Here is a 22,510-nt window from a genome sequence, read left to right on the forward strand (position 1 = left end):
AGCGAGAGAAGTTTTTTGATCATGCGCCGCGTTTAGTGAATGACTTTTTTACTTTAAAAAGTAGTTTTTGACTGAATGGCACATATAGATAACCGTTTTAGCCGTTTTTTCGTCTAAGTGGCGCAGTTTTTTTGCCTGTAGTTTGGTTTTTTGTAGAAATAAATTTTATTCGATGCTATATTGAAATGTCATCCTCAGAAATTGATGGCACGGTTTTGCAGAGCCCGAAAATGCGTTTCAAATTCAAAATTGGAACATATTTTTATATTTTTTTGTTAGTTTTTGGCTTTTTTTCTATTAATTTCTTCATTTTTGGATATTTAACCGTCTTTTTGTCTAAAATCAGTTAATATGACAACTTCTTTTTGAAAATTCATATACTCAACGCCTCTTTCTACCACGATGTAATTTTATTTTATAAAATTGTACATATACTAATCCGATTTTGGTAGTTTTTTCCGATTTTTGTCAGTTTTTTGGTTTCTAATTTGGTTTTACTCACTAGAAATAGTCTTTTTGTGCAAGATGAGGGGTTTCAATTTCGTTTCAATAAACGTTCAATCATTTTTCGGCGTTAAGTTTTTGGAAAACAGTTAAAACTTTTTCATAAATGCAGTCTTAAAAGTTTTTTGACCATTTTTTTGCAAAATGTTCCAATGTTTCGTTTGTTTAAAGTCTGCTTTTTCCTATTTTTTTGTTTTCTTCAGGAGGATAGATCTTTGTATAGGATGACTAGTTATCTTTTCTCTGTCTCGAATGCTGAACAATGAAATGTGTTCATTTTTCTAGGTTTTTTTAATTTGATTTTTAACTTTCAAAAATCAAGAATGTCTTTTTGTAACGGTGTTCCTTACATTGCCCATATTCTTCACATTCTAGTTAGTATCATTCTAGCTTTGCTGTGGCACATACATTTTTTTCGTTATATTAATATTTTTCAGTTGTTAAAAAACTGAATGATTTCAGCCTTATCTTAGATTTTTGTCATTTCTTTGGTTTGCAATTGATTTCATTCAACATATGGCAGTACTGAGAGTTTGCTAGCAAGCTTTTTCCAAAATGTCTGTTTATTACTTTTTACAGCAACTTTCTTCCGGCCTTGATATTAATTTAAACGATTCTTTGTCTTTGAATATTCTTCTGCTGCTTATGTCTTTTCTATGATCAATTTAATTTTTGAATTAGTGAAATCATGTTGTCTAGCATATGTACAATAAGTAAGAAGTATGTGCTGTTTTTGGTCTTAATCGCAGTGATTAGAAGTGTAATTTTAGTATCTTTCTAATTCTTAAATTTGAGCATTCTTTTTTGAAAAACTTTAACTTAGTTTCTAATATTATTATCTGCCGTTTGCTTTCCCGATCTTTGAGATTAGAATTGTGAATTATTTGGGGGCAATTGATAGCGTTGTCAGAATTTTCAACCTATCAGTATTTCGACCATCTTAATTGTTTCGGATTTTTTTAACGTTACCAAACGTTTTCAATATTATAAAATTTTGCTGCATTTTGTTTCTCTTGGTAATAGTGGTTTAAGTTTCAGCAATGTTTAGATCAGACCTCGGGAGGTAATGAGTTAATGGTTTAATAGAAAAGATGTTGGTTGCCGCTGCTATTGCGGTTTTGTATGTGAATTTTTGACGCTTCGAGTCGGTTCAGGAATTCTTCCGGCTATGTTTTTTTTACAGGAAGTACTATTTGTTCAGGCGGCGTTTTGACCTAATAGTGAAAGCGAGTAAAATTGCCGTGTGAATTAATTTTTTCTGAGCGAGAGAAGTTTTTTGTTCATGCACTGCGATCGGTGAATGACTTTTGACTTTGAAAAGAGTTCTTAGAGATTGGCGCATATAGATGACAGTTGTTAGCCGTTTTTGCGTTCATTTGGCCCAATTTTTTTTATTGTAACTTTGTTTTTTGTAGAAGCAAATTTTGATCGATACGGCATAAAAATACAACCAGCCGAAATCGATGCCACAATGATTTTGAGAGCTTGATAATGCGCTTCAAATGCAAAATTGGCCCATTCCCAATTTTTCTTGTCAATTTTTTGTATTTTTTTCATCAATTGCTTCATTTTTGGCTGTTTTAGCGGACTCTAGTTTACCAAATTAGTACATATGTCAACGCCTTTTTGATAATTCCTGAATTGGATGCCTCTTTAGGACGTGAGGTGCCTTTGTTTTATGAAATTGTACACATACTAACCCAATTTTGGCGGTTTTTGCCAAAGCTTTCAAGTTTTTTGTTTGTATTTTGAGTTTATTTACCATTAAAAGATTTTTCGTTCACCATCGTTGGTTTTAGTTTCGTTTTGTTGCTAATGGCGTTGTTTTTTGCCACAACTCTTTAAAATACAGTGAAAAACTTTACCATATTTTTAACAATTTTTTTTTGCAAATTGTTCTACTGTTTCGCAATTGCGCTCTTTTCACTTCTTACTGAGACAGGAGGATGGCTATGTAATGTTCTTAAGCCTGGATTGCTTATTAGCAAACAAAAGCATGTTTGCTATTTCATTTTGAGTTTCAATTAGATTTTCCGATTTAGTTTTGATTTTTCAGAAATTGAGAATTATTTTTTTTCAATCGTTATCACAATGTACGTTTTTTCCCTATTCTAGCAGGCTTCTTTCTACCATTCTCCTATGAATTATAGTTTTGTTTGCCCTGCCTGCTTTTATTAAATTTTGAACAGCTCTTTTTTGAAAATATTCATATGGCTTGGTTTTTGTAAAATACGAATTTTTGGGTCTGAATATTGTTTTGTCTCTTTAGTCTTTTTTATGATTAATTTTGATTTGATTAATTATTTTTTTGGTCAGTTTAGTTTTATCGCGTTCATTGTGATCTAAAGCGACATTTATTGATTACAGTTAAAGCGACAAAGTTTATTTATTTACCAATTGATTTCTGTTTTATATTATAAAATAGTGTTTCGATTGAGAGTTTACGGAAATTGCTAAATTTTTAACAAATTTCGGCCATTTCTTGCAGTATTCAACGTTTTCTTATAATTTGAAATTTTTGGAGCCTAACGCGGCTTGATTTCTGCTGTTCGCGTACTTTGATGTTTTCAATTGCTTTAAAAGAATTGGATCGTTTTATATGCAGGAGGAATGTAATTTTTAGTTTAGTTGGTTTTTTGGGCTATCTTTATTTTTGACGGATTTTTTTGTTGTTAGTAGTCACTTTATTAGAAAACAGTTGATTTCAAAGGTATTTCTTTCATGAAGACAACTCTTCGAGTCGTTTCGGGATTTATTCCGGCTATGTTTTTTTTGTTTCGTCGTCTGACGCCTTTTTTCGTTTTAAATTTGTTCACACAGCAAAGCTGAAGTCAAATTTTCTGAATGACTTCTTCCTCTCATTAACGGCATTTGCGCGCGTGACGTCATTTCTCACTCGCTTTAACAAAAGTTTTTAGGTTATTTGCGTGATTAGATTTTGATCATACGTGACTTACCTCACTCAATAAAATGAGTGAGGTAAGTCACTTTTGCACTTTAAAACTTAAGTTTAATTTGAATTTGTTTAAGATCAAAGGAACTCATTTGTGCAATAAAGGTCCCTAATAAGAGGCTTCTGTGGAATGAATTTTAACAGGCTTTTTTAAATTTATCGCTGAATGTTTTTTACCTAGTTTTTTGAGTGGCGTCGATTTTTTTTCAATTTAGATCTGTATCTTTCTATCTCTATTATATGGCACGCAGGTCTATTCTTTCGCAGCTATTCCGGCAATCTGCCGGCTATGTTTATTTTTGCTATTTTAGCTTGACCGATTTTTCTTCTGACGCTTTTGACTTTCCGTCCTCAAAAACGGGATAAGCAGGTAGCGCCCAGCGGGCATTAAGTGCTCTTAGAGCCTTTCAGCTCTGTTTCAGCTCAACCTGTTTTGGAGACTTATACTTATGGTGTGAAGGGCTGTTCTTACAGGTTGAAGACACCCCCACTGTTGAACCATCACCCCCTATTAACCCCCCACTGCGCTAATGCCCCCACCCCAGTGTTGCCCCCCAACCCCAATCAACCCCCGGTGACCCTCCCCCCTCCCGTGGCTAGCTACTGACAAACAACCGCTTGCTAAAAACGCAATTTTTTATTTTTTTGCAATTTTAAGGTTTTTGCAAATATTTGACATTTTTTGATTTTTATTAGCCCTAGGTGTCAAATAAACTCCTCTAGGGTTCGATAATAGGTTACTGCATTGTTTCTATTGGTAATGGAATGGTTTCAACATTTTAACATAACGAATTTCAGCAATTTTTTGACAAAACGTGCAATTTTTCAAATTTTTGCTTTTTTCAGGTTTTTCTAGACCCAGGGTCCAGGAAACATTATAAGGGGTTCGATAACAGGTTGCTGACAATTTTTTTAATGGACATGGAATAGTTTTTCAAATTTTAATGTCAAAATTTAGCAATGTTTTGATAAAACTTGCTTTAAAGTTTTTTTTGAAGATTTTGTAGTTTTTTTTTTAGAATTGTTCAGCCTCAAGAGCCAAGGAACCTCCTCTAGGGTTTGAAAATCGGTTACTGAATATTTTCTAGATGAAATTTAATGTCTTGCAAGATTTTATCTTCACGAATTTTAGCATATTTTTGATATTTTTGCCCATTTTTTTTCCAATTTTTTGACATTTATAGTCATTATTAGTTTTTTTTGAGCCTCAAGGGTCAGAAAATCTCCGTTAGGGTTTAAAAATAAGGTACTGGAATTTTTTTTGTTGGTCATGGATTAATTTTCAACTTTTTAGTGTCTTAAGTTTTAGCAATTTTCATTATTTTTCATATTTTGGGTCTCTCTACCCTCAAGAGCCACGGCACCTCTAGGGTTTGATAATATGTTACTGAATAGTTTATAGATGTAATGTTCTTCAAGATTTTAATATACGAATTTCAGCAATTTTTTGAAAATATTTGCAGATTTTTAGGTTTTTGAATTTTTTTCCGGCACCAGAGGCCCTGCGACCTCCAAGGTTCGATAATAAGCTGCTTCATAGTTTCTAGAGTTAATGGGCTGGTGATCAACTTTTTTTATGACTCCAGTTCTAGTGATATGTCGCTAAAATTTGAAATTTTCATATTTTTGGTGAATTTTTTCGTTCCAAGTTTATGGATCTTTATGAGCCTGTGAAACTATTTCAGGCTTGAAACAGGGATACCGGATAGTCTCTTGAGACAATCAATTGGTTCCTAAGATATTAAATCTTTGAATTTTCGCAAGATTTTGTTAGAATTTGCAATTTTCAAAATTTGTCAACATTTTTTGTCTGAATTTAACGACCATTACCGGGCAACAAAACTTTACAAGTCTTGGAGTTGGGTTACAAGACAGAACTTTCGCGAAAAATGGTTTGGATTTTTTTGTTGCGAAGTTGAGTTTTTATTTTTGCTTTTTTCAGTTATTTTCTATATGATTTACTTATTAACAAGGTTAAAAACTAGAAGTTGCTTTGTCGAATCCAATCATGGAAGATATTCCTGTCTCTTTCTCTCTCTTTCGGTTAGGTTTCCTTTCCTTCTCTTTCTCGTTCACGTTTTATCTCTCTCTCTCTCTCTCTCTCTCTCTCTCTCTCTCTCTTTGTTGATGCGGCACTTCAGCTGCCGTTATGTGGCGTAATGTCATCATCTCTGATCCTCATTATCAATGTGTTGTTGTTGAAATGTTTTTTATCATGAATGATCTAACATGCACTTTTTAGGAAACCATTGTTAATTGCTCTCAAAAGCAAATTGTAGCAAATATATTATTCCGGTTTGTCTTTTGTGCAATTTTTTTGCTTGGCCAATTTTTCGTCTGACCCATTCGACTTTGGTGTTCAGAAAAGGGATAAAGAGGTAGTGCCCTGGGGTCACTAAACCGTGGCTAGCTGTTGACGAAGCCAACCTCTCGCCGGTCGTTTGAGAGCAATTCGCCCGACGTTAGTTTATTATAGCTGCAAAGCTGTAAGCTGAGCAAAGCTATATTGTGCTGCTCTTGGTTTTTACGACTCGAAAGGAGTATTGGTTTTCTTTAGGTTTTGTTTACCTGGAAGTACTATTCGTCCAGACAGCGTTTCGACCTAAAAGAAAAACGAGTAAAATTTTGAACCATATTTCCTGAGCAAGTTTTTTTATCATCCGCTGCGTTCATTGGATGACTTTTCGACTTTGAAGTGTTTTTTCGACAAAATGGCGCAAACGTTTAGCCGTTTTGCCGTTTTTTCGTCCACTTGGCTCAGGTTTCGTTTGTAGTCTTGTATTTTTTATGAAAATATTTTTTAGTCGATGCTGTATTAATGTAACCCTCTGAAATTGATACCACGAGGTGTTTGAAAGCTCATGAGCTGACTTAATTTCAAAAATCAGCGCGCATGGCAACTTCCCTTTGGCGATTTTTCCGTTGAATGCTTCTTTACAACAAGAGGTAATAATGTTTTCATGGAATTGCGCACATGCTAATACGTTTTTATGTAGTTCTTGTCCATTTTTTTTGGTTTAATGAATAAAAGGAGTCTTTTTGCACCTCCAGGTGTGTCGCTTTCGTTTAATTATTAGTTAATTTGTTTTTGGTGTTGAAATTTGTTTTCAAAATTCAGTAAAAAATTTTAGCAAGTGGAATTTTAAAATTGTTTTGACCTTTATTCAAGATTTTAATATTTCGAATATTTGAACTCTTTTCAGTTTTTTCATCAATACAGTGAGGAGCTATTTAGTTTATCTCTGCCTTAAATGCTGAAGTATGAAGTTTTTTGATGTTGTACTTCGATTTTTTCATGTGCGATTTTGATTTTCAAAAATCAAGAAGTAGTCTCAAGTTCTTTGTTTTTAACACTGTATCCATTTGAGCCATTTTCTATTTCTGTTTTTGTCATTGGTTTAAAAATTATAATGACCTAAGCCTTTTTCGTGTTTTTATTTTTTTTGGTTTGCAAATTATTTAAATGCCGCGCTGAGATTTTTATGAAATCCGTTCGAAAGTTTTCACTGATTTTTATTTACTTATTCTTGAGGCCTCGATTTTGGCTTTGATGTTTCCATCAAGAGAGACAAACATATCTGATTTTGTGTGAATTGTTGTGACTCCAAACTGAAAAACTTGCGTTTCTTCGAGTCCTGAATTCTATTTTTTTCCAAAAAATTTATCGGATTATTTTCTACGCGAATTATCTGCTTTATGCTTTCACATTGTGCCTTTTGCTCGCCGATTGTGGAATTCTAGTTGTTTTAAACTAGTATCATGAGTTATTTCTTGAGATTTTTTAGCCTTGTCAGTTTTCTTGAGCCTATTAGTATCTGGCCAGTGTAAGAATTTATCATTTTCCTAAGTTACCAAATGTTTCTATTCATACTTTTTGGTTTATTAGGATATCAATGAGTTTAGTGGAAAAATTATATCTTTTGTTTTAGAGTTATAAATCTGTGCCTTTTTTTATTGATTGATGTAATCGTTTTCATTTTAACTTGTTTCAATGATGTTAACGCTCACATCTTTCTGGTTATGACATCGGTTAAATAATTAACCATTTTTTTGTTGAAATCTGCTGAGGTAAAGAGTTTTAAGACAAAAAGGTAATGGTTTCAGCTGAAAGATCAATTTTTTTTGAAGTTCTGACACTTCGAGTCGCTTCCAGAATACTTTCTACTTTTTCTGGTTTCGTCTTATGATGCGCGTTTTTGGTTAAATTTGATCCAGAGCATTCTTCCGCCTGACTTTTCAAGGCTATTTTCACGCTCGATTTCTTGCTTTTTGCGTGACTAAAATTACTCGCATTCAGAAATTGTCTGTTGCTAAAATAAAATTGATTGTAAGATAATCGTTGGCGAGGGTCGACTGCTATTTGGTTGATCCTGCCGTTCCGTACGCTGGGGTTTTCGTTTGAACCTTTGCATTGTCAATATTTTTTGCGTCCAAAAATGCACCCCCTCTGAAATTGTTTTCAAAATGGCCGCGTTATATTTTTCCAACTCATTTCTATATTTTATTCTATTTGATTTTTACCGCAATCAAGTATATGCCGCAGCTATTCCGGGAGTGCGCCGGCTGTGTTTTTAGCTCTAAGCTGAGCTCGGCAATATTGCGGCAATAATGTTCCTGATTTTTGTTTACAGTTCATTGAAGTGTTTTGAGGAAGCTTTCTTTTACGACTCGAAGAGTATTGGTGGAACGTCAATGCCGCATGTGAAAACTAATTGTTTAGGCGAACGACTGGACTAATTGGAAAACAGAGAGAAGAGAGTATGTTTTTTTCCAGTTCATATTTTTTTTTGAGAGAGCGCGAAAAAAGTAGATGTGGAAAAAAAATCGCTAAGCGAGCCGAGAAAAACTTTTAGATCAAAGCAGTTTTTTTACGTATAGCTTAAACTTTTCATTCAGAGGTATTTTGTTTTAAAAACTATCTAAAATATTAATAGTGTGTTTGGGGGCTTTTCGACCAGAAAAAAATATTACACTTTAGGAATCTATTTTCATCGATTTTGACATTTTTCCTTTGCGAAACTTTTCTTGCACTTTTTGTATTAGTTTTTAATTCCTTATAGCATTTGTAAAGTTGTGCCGTTGAAATTATTCGTTTCAGCAGTTGCGGTGTTCTCGCAATTCGATTTCAACTTTTCTGTTGTTTTTGTGTAAAAAAAATGGGTAAATGATAACAAATTGTTTCTGATTTTCTGTCTGTTTTCTTTTCGATTTGCTCTGTATCAATTTTATGCTTCCCGCTCTATTATTTCTTTTACCGAATCTAAGTTAAGGGCTACTCTACTGGTTCTGCTACTATGTGACTCTTAAAGACTAGGTATGGCAAATTTCACTGAAAAGTTCACATTTTTTTCCAGGTTTTTTGCTCTTTGCGTCTTTGAGTGTCGTTTATTAATCATCTGCCGCTTTTTGGAAGAGTGACTGATCTGGAGAAGTTATCAAGATTTTTCTCCAGATAATTGGTACCATGTAAATTTGGAGGAAACTCGAAAACTAAAGACGGAATTTTTCACTTAAATATATAAAACTTTGGAATACAACTTAGACAAATTCGAATGGTGATTTTGATCACGCCAAAACAGAAATTTTCAACAAGGAAGCGGAGAGAAGTTTTTTTACTCAATTTCTAAATTGAAGTGAGAAAACGTTATTTGAACAAACTTTCGTTTGTGGACTAATTTTTGTTCATATGCTATTTTTTCATCGTAGTTTTAAAAATAAACAAACAAACTTGTAGTAAGCGATCTAAATGCTAATGAAAACGATTTAAAATTTTATTGAAAGACGACTAAACAAAAGTTTGTATTGTTCCTTTGACTGAACACAGGGAAATTTCGTCAAGAAAAAGTTGAATAGATTTTTTAAGAAAACAACTGAGAAGTGTTAGCTAGTTGAAAATTGACTATTCTTGCAAGGATTTCTGACACTTCAGAGTCATGTATTACTATTACCCGAAGTCAGAAGTAAAGATCGCTTGAACGAACATGGTAATCTATGAGGGATAGAACGATAAATTTTCGGACAGAAGCGATCGCTGTTTAAAGAAATTTAAGTAATGTAAAACCTGTATAGAAAATTTTAAAGGTAAGATTTATAGAGAGCATCTTGGTGTAAATTTTAGTCTGAAAAACTACTCGTGTAGTGTGTTGACGTTATCAGCATAGCACTTGATTTAGGCTTGCTAAATTTCAATGTAGATTGTGTTCATTTGAGGCCGTATCGGTTTGCTAAAAATAGGGAGAAATTGAAGGAGGGCGATCAAGATTGTGATCAAAGTTTTTGTAAAAACGGAGAATATTTGTAAGTGCGTTTTTCCTCCAAAATACATCGCATTTGGTTTTCGCACAAGTTAGGCGTCGGCTTATAATACAGTACTTTTGCTGGGTGCTACGATTGTCACATTATTTAGGCGTTTTGTTTTTCTCAACAAAAGGAAATATCAAATAAATAAGGGGGATAATTCGTGCCTGTTGGGTTGTCTTTAACCCAAGTGATCAGCATTTTAAAAGAATATGGAAATTAGAATTTTTGATACGTATTCAGTTTAAATGTTCTGAAACAACGTTCAGAGCAATTAATGTAAACTTAATGTAAACTCCTCTCCTTTTATGCAGAATTTTTGATTAACCATTTTTACGCTTTTCTTCTAAAACATTCTTTTGATTTCTCGTCTTGAGTGACTTTTTCACGCTTGACTTCTTGATTTTTGTTTGATCTATATTGTTTTTATTCAGAACTTTAGTCTGTTGCTAAAAGACAAGCAATTGTAAGATTAGGAACCTCTCGGTTCCTGATAGCCGAATAGTTCAGTACAGCATGCAGGTCGTGGGTTCGAAATGAAATTTATATAAACTACTCCGCCTCTTAATTAAAATGCCACGCCTGTCGTTCGAGAGCAATGTATCGGACCACACTCGGTTTATGTTGTTTTTAGCGGAATTTTGATATCTTTCATCAAGTACTGCAGAAAAAATGTGTAATGATTTGAAGCTCTGCATTGTCTTCGGCATTTTTTAATGTAAAAAAATGTTTGTCATTTTCAAACATAAAATCTGATTGCCATTTCTTACGCCAATTAATCCTTTTCTCAATATTAGGTACGTTTCAAGTTTTGTATTCGACCGTACTCATGGTTGTGCGCAATGAATTTATTAGAAACAAGGCGGCTCGGTAATGTGTGGTGGCACATAAGGTTCTGGCCCCGAACATCCACAATTTTGGCATAATTGTCTACCAAATGAGGAACAGATAGAAAAACCCAAATATTATTTTTTGGGAATCCCAAAAAACCAAAAGTTTTTCAAAAAAATTGTGTATGAACGATAAGATAGCCTCCAAAGCAAATAACTTAGTGGAGTAAAAATTGAAGCATTAGATTGCAATGATATGCCAATATTAAGAAAGCGAGTCAGGACGAACAGCAAAATCAAACAACAACAACAACAACAAACATTAATTACATCAAAAACTTTGTCCGTTTTAAAAAACAAAATTTAATAACAAAGTCAACATACCGTCAGATAAACCTAGAAGCACTCAAAATAACTTATAAATCACAAAAAAAGATATGGACCAGTCCATAAAAAGGTTTGATAACAATTAGACAAAAAAGAACAATAACAGTTAAGTTAAAAAATTGGCTTATTTTTTTTAAAAAAATTAATTTCAAAGTAATGAAAACCATTAGAAATCAGGAAAAATATCCCATATGTTAACAATTACCAATGCTTCTACAGATGGGCATTAGGACCTGTCCTTATCCATTTTTTAAGCGGCTAAAAAGAACAACAAGAAAAGAAACAAAATTTCAATTGAAACTTGCCAGAAAACGCTGTCAAAACCGTCAAGCCATATTTTGGCCCTCAAAATATATTCAATTGCGCCTTCTTCAAATGCCAATAATGTAGTATGTGGCTAGTTATTAGTGAGACTAGGTAACAATTAGACAAAAAATAGAAAATAGCGGAAAAATTTTGATTTTTTTTCGAAACATATTATATCCAAAGTCATGAAAGACATTAATTACGAAATGAAATATTTAAATAGGGTCATTTATTCATTCAAAAGAAGCCTTTGAGACCTGCAGTTATCCAGAATATGTCTTGCGTTTACAAAAAGAACGTCAAGTTTGACAAAAATCAAATTAATTTATTTTTTTTGTGAAAAACCGGTGTCGAAGTCGGTAAGGTCATAACGCATTCTTAAAAATAAAATTTGGGACATCAATCCCTTCTGACACCTTCTCTTGACACCCATAATTTCAAATTTGACCTGTAATTAACTAGATTAGGTAACAAAAAGAAAAATAAAAAGAACAAACTTGCAAAAAAAAATTTTTTTAGTTTCGAAAACGATTGTTTTCAAAGTCATGAAAGCCATCAGCTCTCTACTAATATCAGAATATCGGCTGATTTATTCTTCCATAAAAAGCCAGTAAAAACTATCACTATACAGGAAATTTCATAGGACCGAAACGAGAAAGTACAAATAACAGTTAAAGACTAAATTCAAAAATTCGATTAATTTTTTCAAGAAGGTTCGATGCCGTTAAAACGATAATCTATATCTTTCGGGATTTTAATATTTTCAATTGTGCTTTATTTTGAACGCTAATTTTGTGACATGAGAACTGTTAATAATGAGATAAAGTGACTAGAAAACGTGAAAAACTGGCAAATATCTAAAAACATTAAAAATGAAAAGTCTGAAATCTAGTAGTATCAAAGCCATAAAACAATAAATTCAGGCTTAAAACCGCAATCGAGACTAAACTTAAAATCAGTAGAATGAAGAAGCATTCTTTCTTTGCTGACACTAAGCTACAGGTTGACCAAATTAAGAAAAAAATAGAGGAAAAGTTCTATAAGCCATTGTTTATTTAAAAGTTAATTATTTTTAAAATTCGGAATCATCATAAACTTTTAAGTAAAAAACTAAATGCATTAGCTTAGAGCTGCTTAGGAAGCAAATTGAGCCAATCACTCCTGAGCTTTGATTTGATATGTTCTGTTCTTTATTATTAATAAAGGTCTTTTTTCAAAAAAAAGACTGACTAATTACAATACGAATTCTTTTTGGATTGTAAAAGTCCAAGATTGGCCCAAAACTAGCCCCGCTAATGCTTATTTTCCGTTAGGAACAATTTATTTTTCAAAGTAGATATAGATAATTTGTTAGTTGAAAACTCAAAAATAAATTCTGCATTTTTGATAATCAACGAGTAAAGTTAGCGAAAAACGGCAAAGTTTTAATTACAGAGCACTCTCAGCGGAAGTTGAAGTAGAAATAGCCCAGTTCTGAGTCTATAAAGATTGTATTAGTGTTGTTTGGGGGTGTTATACCGGCAATATTATTCAAAGTAGACTAAAGTAGCTTATTTCGTGCTGTTTTTGATGAAAAAGGCTGATTTTAGAAATATTTATCCATGTAGCCAAATGAGTTTTTGACCGAAAAAATTAAATCAGAATAATCAACAATAATTGCTTGTCTTTAAAGATAAAATCTACGACAGTATTCTTAAAATTTTTGACAAATTTCAGCAAAATTGACGAAAATTTAGGCAAAAATTTCGGAAAATGTGAATAAAAACAACGTGAATTTACTCTACTTTTCTCAGAAGTTTAAACCTCGATAACTCCCTGTAGAAAACCAAAATTGAAAAAATCTTTTGTATTCCATTTTCTACGCTGGACGAGCTTTCTAATGATACCAGTCTCAACTCTCTACGATGAATATGTCGATCGGCGAAAATTGACTGAACAAAAAAAACCCATTTGAGTATATAGTTCCTCCCCCCTCAAGAGGGGTCGGAACAATTATAAATAACGAGTTGAGAGTCTACGTGTTTTCCGGCATCTGTTAACGTCAAACAAAGGCTGCGTGACGTGTTCCAATTTGAGATTTAACAGTATTTTTTCAATAGACATTCCATCGCTTTTAAATCAAGTAGTGTCCGAGTTTTTACAAAACCTTGTCCCTAATTTTTGTTGCTTAAATTGATTTACAATCGAGTAGTTGATACAAATTTCTTGATTGTTAAGTTAATTTTCTGAGGCCTAAATAGCAAAAACAAAAACTAGTACATGTCATTCTGGGGGCTATTGATTTGGTGCAACAAATCAAGTTTATTTTAAGTTAAATTAATTTAGTTCATTTTCAGTTACCATTATTTCATTCATCATTTATTTCTTGTTCTGAAGATCAAATCTTAAGTTTTCACAATTTTAAACTTGTTTACATCCTGTGCATGATATCTTTTGTCTGTTCATGTTGTCTCGTGATTGTAAGTTGCAGCAATTGGAAATGTAGTGTTGTGAACAAATTGTTGATCAGTTTTAGTTAATCTTTAATTTGAATCATTCTGCTCATTTTCTGAATTCAATTTAGTTGCCTCTCTCTTAATCTAACTTTCGCTCCGCCAAAGTCTTAATTTAGCCAAGATAAAATTTAAGCTCATTTCGCTAAGCGAAATACCCGTTTAAAAAGAAAACAAACTTTCGCTCCGCCAAATCTACACGTATTCTGCATTCAGAATATTAATTCAACAAGCATCAAAATTAAGTGTCGATTCGCTCCGCGAATAGTCCAACAAATTGGAATAGTTAATTTGAATACATTGGCACCGCGAATCAACTCAATCTACAGATTGCTAATCTGTACGACATGGCGCAGTCAGCTCGAGAATCTCGAAAAACACCATTGTCGATAGAGCCATTTTGGGAACGCCCAACGTCGGACCCTCTAATCAGATGGGAAAATGGCGGATACAAGTCAAACCTGCGATCCTCGCACGTGAGAATATCACATTGGACACGCTGCTTCAACCGAAACCAACGACGGTTCGACTGCCAGCTGAACCAAAGTACGAGATGCCAATTGAAGATGCAACACATGAAACGGAGAGAGACCGTCAGATACGAAACAGTCAATTGAAGTTGCAGTGGGAGTTAAAATGTCAAAAGATAACAGAAGCGGGAGTACTATGCGGGGAACGGCCATGGAATCTTTGCGACTAAAAATGTGTGTCTCGTTTGTACCTAAGCATTGGTACGGAGGGTAGACGCTTACTAACACAAAATTTTCCTCATGATAATATCTATGACCTGACTACCCTCAAACTTTGGGAGATGATGGAAATAGCCTTTATCCGTCCACGAAATATCACATTCGATCGATATGTGTTCTTTTCTCGAAAGCAGAAAAAAGGTGAAACAGTAGAACAATTCTACAGCATTTTGAAAGAATTGGCTGAAAATTGTGATTTCGAAAATCGTGAGGAGGTAATCATCAGGGACATATTCATCACAAACATGCTGGATGATGATATTCAACGGGAACTTCTCCGTGATACAGTTGACCCAGAAAGAGCACTCAGTATTGCAGTCAATATGGAAATGGGCCATCAGAACCAGCAGAGAATTTCATCTAATAACGGTGCAACTAGCAGTACAGTAAACGCAATACAATCATTCAATCGATTTCGCGGCGCGGGTGTGCGTGGAAATCAATCAGGAAGAACAGTAGTAAACCGTGCATCCGTTGGACAATGTCGTGGTTGTGGTCAAGCTTGGACACCTACGCACCGCCAGGTTTGCCCTGCTATGGGTAAGAAATGTAATCACTGTGGTTTGCTCAACCATTTCGCAAAGGTATGTCGAAGAAAACTTAGCAATGCACGAAATACACAACAAAATACTCGTATTAATAATGTAGAAACTGCAGAAACTACAAATCAAAATTCAAGTCAGGAAAATTAAAATGTTAACTATATAAATTATAACGAGCAAATTAGTTCGGATTATGATTCTTCAGACGATAATTACGTTGCGACAGTAGAAAACGTTAATTCACCGCAAGTAGCACTGAAAAATATGACGATAACGATCGGGAATACAGATTGTGATTTGCTTCTCGATTCCGGCAGCGGTTGCACTTTTATCAATATGTCCCTTGCTAAAGAAATAATGTACAACTGTCCGCAATCACAATGGTCAGAGAAAAAACCATTAGAATTAAAGTCTTTTTCTAATGATGTTGTCAAAACTCTAGGCACTTTGAAAACGGCAGTTCGATGCAATGATTGGAAAATTCAGAAAGCAAAAATCACGGTCGTAGCTGATGGTTTCCGACCAATTCTCGGACGAGACCTTTTTGATCAATTAGGCATAATAATATCGCAGAAACCTTGCCCGAACGTAGAAGTCAATAACATAGATCAAACTTGTGCAATAAAAAGATCGTTAGCAAAGGAATTCCCAGATTTGATCTCACGAATCGGAAAATCTAAACATCACACGGTTAATTCAAGATTTCATAAAAATTATCGAGTGACTCATCAAAAAGGAAGAAAAGTGCCGATACATCTTCAGCCGAAAGTGAAAATTGAACTTGAAAAATTGTTAAACGAAGGACATATAGAAAAACTAAACAATTGTTCTGATCAATTCTTTATTTCTCCAATAATCATTACAGTAAAAAAGTATCAGTCAATCAAAATAGCACTAGACTCAAAACTCTAAATAAAGCCATTCACAAAAACAAGTATCAAATGCCAAACATAGACTCGCTAATTCAAACGATTTCTCAAACACCGTCAACGGCGCCGCAAGAGACTGCTTATTTTACAACTCTTGATTTGCAGTACGCATATAGCCAACTAAAATTACATAGTGATACGGCCCGCCATTGTAACTTTAATATCATTAGCGGAGATATGACTGGCACATATCGCTTCAAAACTGGATTTTACGGTCTTACGGATATGCCAGCCAAATTTCAAAAAGCAATCAATTGCACTCTCGCAGGTCTGGATAATACTTTCTGTTTCTCGGACGACATATTGATAGTGAGCAGAGGTGGAATAGAAAAACATCTCGATTTAGTACGGAAATGTCTAATAAAATTAGATCAAGAAAATCTCCGAATAAACCTTGCAAAATGTCATTTCGCAAAAGAAAAAATCGAATGGCTTGGACATAATTTTACACAATCAGGTGTAACACCTCTGTCAAATAAAACAGATGCAATCGGAAAATTATCAGCTCCTACCAATCTTAAAAACTCCGATCGTTTATGGGGTCAGTACATCATTTAGGAAAATTCATTCCAAATTTGTCACAACTCTGCTACCCACTCCGACCTCTCCTTAAGAAAAACACAAAATTTTTCTGGACGGAAGAACATGAAAAACAGTTCTTATTGATTAAAGAACAAATTGCGGAAACTACTGAAAATAAACATTTTAACCCGGAGTTAGAAACACGAATAAAATGCGACGCTTCACGTAAGGGTTTGGGATGTGCATTAGAACAACGAACACCTAATGGCTGGCATACAGTAGCATTCGCGTCACGATTCTTGAATTCTGTTGAGGACAGATACAGCATAACGAGCTCTTACTTTTGGGTGTTGTCTGGTCCGTGGAACACTTTAAATATTATTTATACGGCAAACCATTTACTGTAATAACTGATCATAGGGCTCTCCTCTCAATCATGAGAGAGAACAGATCTAACAAATCCTACAACAGTAGATTGACACGTTGGGTAGATCGATTACTACCATTTGAATTTTCAATTGATCATCTCCCTGGCTCAAAAATGGGATTAGTGGATTATATCTCTCGCGACCCGCAACAAGAAGCCGTTAATATATCTGCACATAACGAGCAATTTATAGTAGCAAAATTGGATGTAATTAAACACGGTGCGAAACGCTTCTTATTAAATGCAGAAAATTACGTCGATTTCGCAGCGCGAAATCCGCTTATAAAATGAGCCTCAAATAATTTAAATTCCTCTAACAAATTATGCAGTGAATTCGCACCGCGAAATCCAGAATATTCTACAAATACGAATAATAACTCAATTAACGAATTAACAGCAAATAACTTAGATTCCAATATCAAAATCGAGGCAGCTAACATTCCTCACTCGCTTTTTGCCCTGAATCGTTCTACCAAACAGTCGCTACCTATATTAAACAATTTCCAACGAATCGCAGACAAAATCAATAAAGTCTACATGATGTCGCAATCAAATTCAGACGATGAAATTTTGATGCAAGTTAAACAATAGACGCCTTCCAGAGTAAGATTAGCAGACGAAGCAGGACCGTCATCAGCCCAAGTAGTACTCGCAACGCCAAGCACCCCAACTACCGATACAACAACAGTCACTTCGCCTTCAGTAGATGATCTCTATTTGGACTCCTTCAACTTCGCACTCTCAAAGATCTTTTCCAGTTCCCTAATGGCTAGCCTTACAACTAAGGATGCGATTCTCAAAGAGATACGGGATTGCATCCTAACCGAAAATGAGGACAGATGCAAACAGATATCACCATATATACATTCCTTCTGGAAAGATCTACATGTTAAGAACGGATGTGTCTGCATCGACGACAGAATAGCCCTTCCCCATGCCATCAAAGATGCTTACGTTGACGCAATAAACGCAACTCATCCGGGTACATGGGTAATGACAGATATGGCAACTCACGCGTGGTGGCCATATATGCACAGGGACATAGCTACAAAGACCGCAAAACGTAACCCCTGTGTCAAGATTGGTAAAAATTTAAAATCTATTATACCTGCTAATAAATGGGCACCCTTAAAGTTATGCAAAGTTCCAAATGAAGAGATTCAAATTGATTTTGGAGGACCCATCTATAATGAAAAAAATCAAGAGATTTATTTTCTTGCATGTATTGATCGATTTTCAAAATTTCCAACAGCAGAAGTATTTGATAGAGCTAATGTGGATAATATTTTGAAATTTTTCCAAGAATATGTTTTGCTACACGGAATACCCCGTACAATGAGATTGGTCAAGCTCGATGCCAAAAGGGACAACAAATTAAAACTTTTTGTAGTCAAAATAACATACAGGTAATTGAAGCACCAATACACGATCACAGAGCAATTGGCTTAGTAGAGAGGTTAATACAAACAATCAAGAATCGATTAGCTTGTATTAAAACGGCGGCGCGAAATCACTTCAATGTGAAAGCATCAATAAATTCAATAATTTACCAGCTCCGAATATGCCGTCAAAAGACTATTAATATATCACCATTTGAGGCACATTTTGGTAGAAAGGCGAATACTCCATTAAGTAATGTAACGACAAAACAGGACCCAAAAGGTCTGACCTACAAAAGTTTTTTAAATAAATATTTAGATTTGGAGACTGTCAGATGGGAGGAACTCATCTCTGACGAAAATTTGGACAATAAGGGACGAAGCGACACAGAAGTTGAGTTGAACAAAGACAGGCTGAGCAAAGATGCGACAAAACGAAAAAACGAGGATCCGAACAAAGAATCAAGAGTGATTCCTCACCCAGATGTTGGACAATCCATGCCACGAACAGAAGCATCATTGGAAGTAAAACTAGCAAAAAAGAGACCGCGCACAAAACGATCAAAGAAAACCCTAGAAGGGTTATACGACGTGTTGGCGCCCGGTTCTTCGGTGGTAAAAACAGACACATTCACCTCAGTCATTAAAGAACCAGGCAAAAGAGACATAGCTATCAGAAATTCAGACTTAAAGAAATTTGGCACAAAAGCCGAACGTCAAGCAGAATTGCAAACATACGCTAATCGACGTTCAAAGACACCAACGGGGAAAACAACCGAGGATCTGATCAGCCATCACGCGAAAGGGTTAAGGAAGAAACTTGAGGGAGGTAAACGCATGAAGCACAGGAAATTAGCAGATGATGTCAGTACGGTCTCTTCAATACACTCTAATGTAACACGCGCTCTTCGGGTACGAATGCCCACTAAACCAAAGAGATCGATAATAACAGCACCGCCAAAACAACCCACAGAAAAAAGAAGCGATTTCGCGGTGCCAATGGAGATGCCATCGACTTCAATTGTGATAGCGGAGCCACCTAGCAGACCAAAACGTAAAGCTGCTACAAAAGCCTCAGCTGCATTACTTCCTGTAAAACGAAAACAATCAACACCCTCGGTTACTGAATCAGATGAGTCCGTCACATCCGTACAAACTTGTCCCCCTACAACATCCAGTCCTGGTGTAAGTGCGAGAAACAAAAGTAGACAGATCATCAAACAACAACAAATACGAAACAAATCGATAATCTCAGCCATAAAGACGGCCGCTGCCCAATCTCAACAAAGCGAAACTGACTTTACAGTCGGCCCATATTCACCAACACAATCGTACCCCACTCAATACTACGGTTCGTCCAATTACGAAGGACCAGAATCATCGATGACGGTCGGCGAGGCCGAAAGATATTATGGAAGTGATAGCGACTAAAAAAACTCTAATCAAAACTATTGACATTTAACAAATAAAACACTACTGTTTCAAAACATTATAGTATTAATTATTTAACCAGTACATATGTTATTAATTTTCTGATAAATAACTTTGTCATTTATTTTGTCAAGGGGGAAATGTGGTATAGTAGTACATGTCATTCTGGGGGCTATTGATTTGGTGCAACAAATCAAGTTTATTTTATGTTAAATTAATTTAGTTCATTTTCAGTTACCATTATTTCATTCATCATTTATTTCTTGTTCTGAAGATCAAATCTTAAGTTTTCACAATTTTAAACTTGTTTACATCCTGTGCATGATATCTTTTGTCTGTTCATGTTGTCTCGTGATTGTAAGTTGCAGCAATTGGAAATGTAGTGTTGTGAACAAATTGTTGATCAGTTTTAGTTAATCTTTAATTTGAATCATTCTGCTCATTTTCTGAATTCAATTTAGTTGCCTCTCTCTTAATCTAACTTTCGCTCCGCCAAAGTCTTAATTTAGCCAAGATAAAATTTAAGCTCATTTCGCTAAGCGAAATACCCGTTTAAAAAGAAAACAAACTTTCGCTCCGCCAAATCTACACGTATTCTGCATTCAGAATATTAATTCAACAAGCATCAAAATTAAGTGTCGATTCGCTCCGCGAATAGTCCAACAAATTGGAATAGTTAATTTGAATACATTGGCACCGCGAATCAGCTCAATCTACAGATTGCCAATCTGTACGATAATTATATCACGTAGATGTTAATTCATGATCTTCAGGCAGTTCATGCGGAAATTTCGGTTAGAATTCTCGCGGTACAAAATACCTATTTTTTTTTCAGTTGTTTCTAAGCCATTTTTTTCTTTTGCAGTTTGTGTTCAGCTGTGCAATTTTAATTTGGAGTTCTGCTCGGTGAATTTACTGAGTTAAGTAGCAAAACAATAACATTTTAACAAAACCTCAAAAGTAAGCATGCTCGCTTGGCGATCCTAGCAGTCTCTTAATCAAGAATTGGTGTAAGCATGGCGCAGTCAGCGGCTAATGGCAACCGTATACTCCAGTCAATTCTCCTCGGTAGAAAATTGAAAAACCCAGTTCAAAAACTAGTTCACTGTGGTAGTTTGATGACTGTTGGACCCACCTGATCTACAAAGAAACCCTCTCTTGAGCGTCAGCACATCCTGAGAGAGAATGCAATGCAGGAAATTCTCACGGGAAATTGAATTTGATTGCGGATGAAGTAAGTCATATTTTTATCAACAAACATCCGCATTACACAATTAATCTTCAAAACATAGTAGAACTTTGGTTTCTCGTGGAAAGAGTTTTCATCAAGATCTGCGACACCACATTTGATCATCTACGGAAAACTTTTGCGGCTAGTCGAAAACTGTGTCCTCAGAAACCAGGAGGGTACTTCAATTCGAGATAGTTTTGTCGGGAGCGTGCGTGACAACGAGATCTAATTTGAACTCCAGAAGAAAACAGTTTAAACCCGGTGAACCTTTTAATCTAGCCATTAAAATAGAATTGAAAGGACGTAATCAATCACAAATTCAACCACAAAAGAATGTTTTTCTCACAACGGGCTTGAACTCAGTTAACTCCCACAGACACTTGACAAATTCAACGCCCAAATCTTCGTCTCAGACGTCACGTACAAATTGTCAAAGTTGTGGTATTGTTTGAAAGCCAACGGACATAGTACAAAATGCTTTGCTCGTGACAACCTATGTGGTAACTTGCCAGCAAAACCAGTTCGCCAGAATCTACCAAAAACCTAAAAAGACTAAAGTTCGTATAAAAAATCAACGGACAGCGATTGATGTTCAGTCGGATAATAAAAATAAAAATTCTGTGGATCTTCTTGAAAAATTGCACTACCTTTTTCAGTTTTATTCGAAATACAACAATTCAAATGGAACTATGGTGACAAAAAAGAGAACGACAAAAACAAAATCAATTCATTTAATATGAGAAACCGGTCAGCAATGGGAACGTTGAAGTCTTACTTTTTGGTACAGAGTAAGAACATCTCAGCGGGAATGCACATATTGAATATTTCTACACTGAGTGGATTATTAGCTTCGACAGACAGCCTTGAACTAAGTTGTTTTTCAAGTGACTCAATTACAAGCTGAGGACGAATTCGTACAACAATCAATATCAACGGTTGGTAATTTCAAGACGCAGAATTCATTGCTGCCCCTGATGGCCTCAAATTTCGGTAGGACGAGATTTTTGTCAAAAATTAGAGATAAAATTGACACAATCAGTTTCATTGGCACCCGATAATTCCGAGAACAATGTCTATCATCATAGTCCAGAATAAGTCAACCTAGAAAGTTATTTCCCAAAAAATTAGCCGGATTGGACGGTCGAAAAGAAATGTAGCTGGATAAAAATTCCGGATCTTTTCCGTTTGTGCCCCCAAGTACGTTATGCGCCCCCAGTTACAGAGCACGTGCCATTACATAGTAAATCACTATGTAAAAATATTGCACGTGCGTCTGGGGGGTGCAAATAATATGCGCCCACTAAGCTGGGGGGGGGGGGGGGGGGGACAAACGGAAAAGATCCAAAATTCCACTAAAATACTAGCTATAACATTAGAAAAGAAGAAGAATTATGAATTCCAGTCCATTGTGATGAAAAATTAAGAATGATCTTTCTAAATCGCCTAAGGACATGTTGAGTAACTAAATGTTGGTTCGATCGGTACGTCAATTCGCCAATAGTTTTAACCCTCAAAACAATCAAAATTCAAT

General features: G+C 35.0%; 1 protein-coding gene across 1 annotated transcript in view; it reads left to right on the plus strand.

Moving 5' to 3' along the window:
* Nucleotides 1-17,171: 17,171 nt before the first annotated feature.
* Nucleotides 17,172-22,510, plus strand: part of LOC142342459 (small ribosomal subunit protein bS21m-like) — a 215,764-nt gene continuing 210,425 nt past the window's right edge. Inside the window, exon 1 of the mRNA XM_075393797.1 lies at nucleotides 17,172-17,181. The gene's annotated coding sequence lies outside the window, so the exon portion shown is untranslated. The remainder of the gene's footprint in view (nucleotides 17,182-22,510) is intronic.

Source organism: Convolutriloba macropyga, chromosome 7 (assembly GCF_964194025.1).
Source record: "Convolutriloba macropyga chromosome 7, txConMacr16.3, whole genome shotgun sequence".
NCBI lineage: Eukaryota > Metazoa > Xenacoelomorpha > Acoela > Convolutidae > Convolutriloba > Convolutriloba macropyga.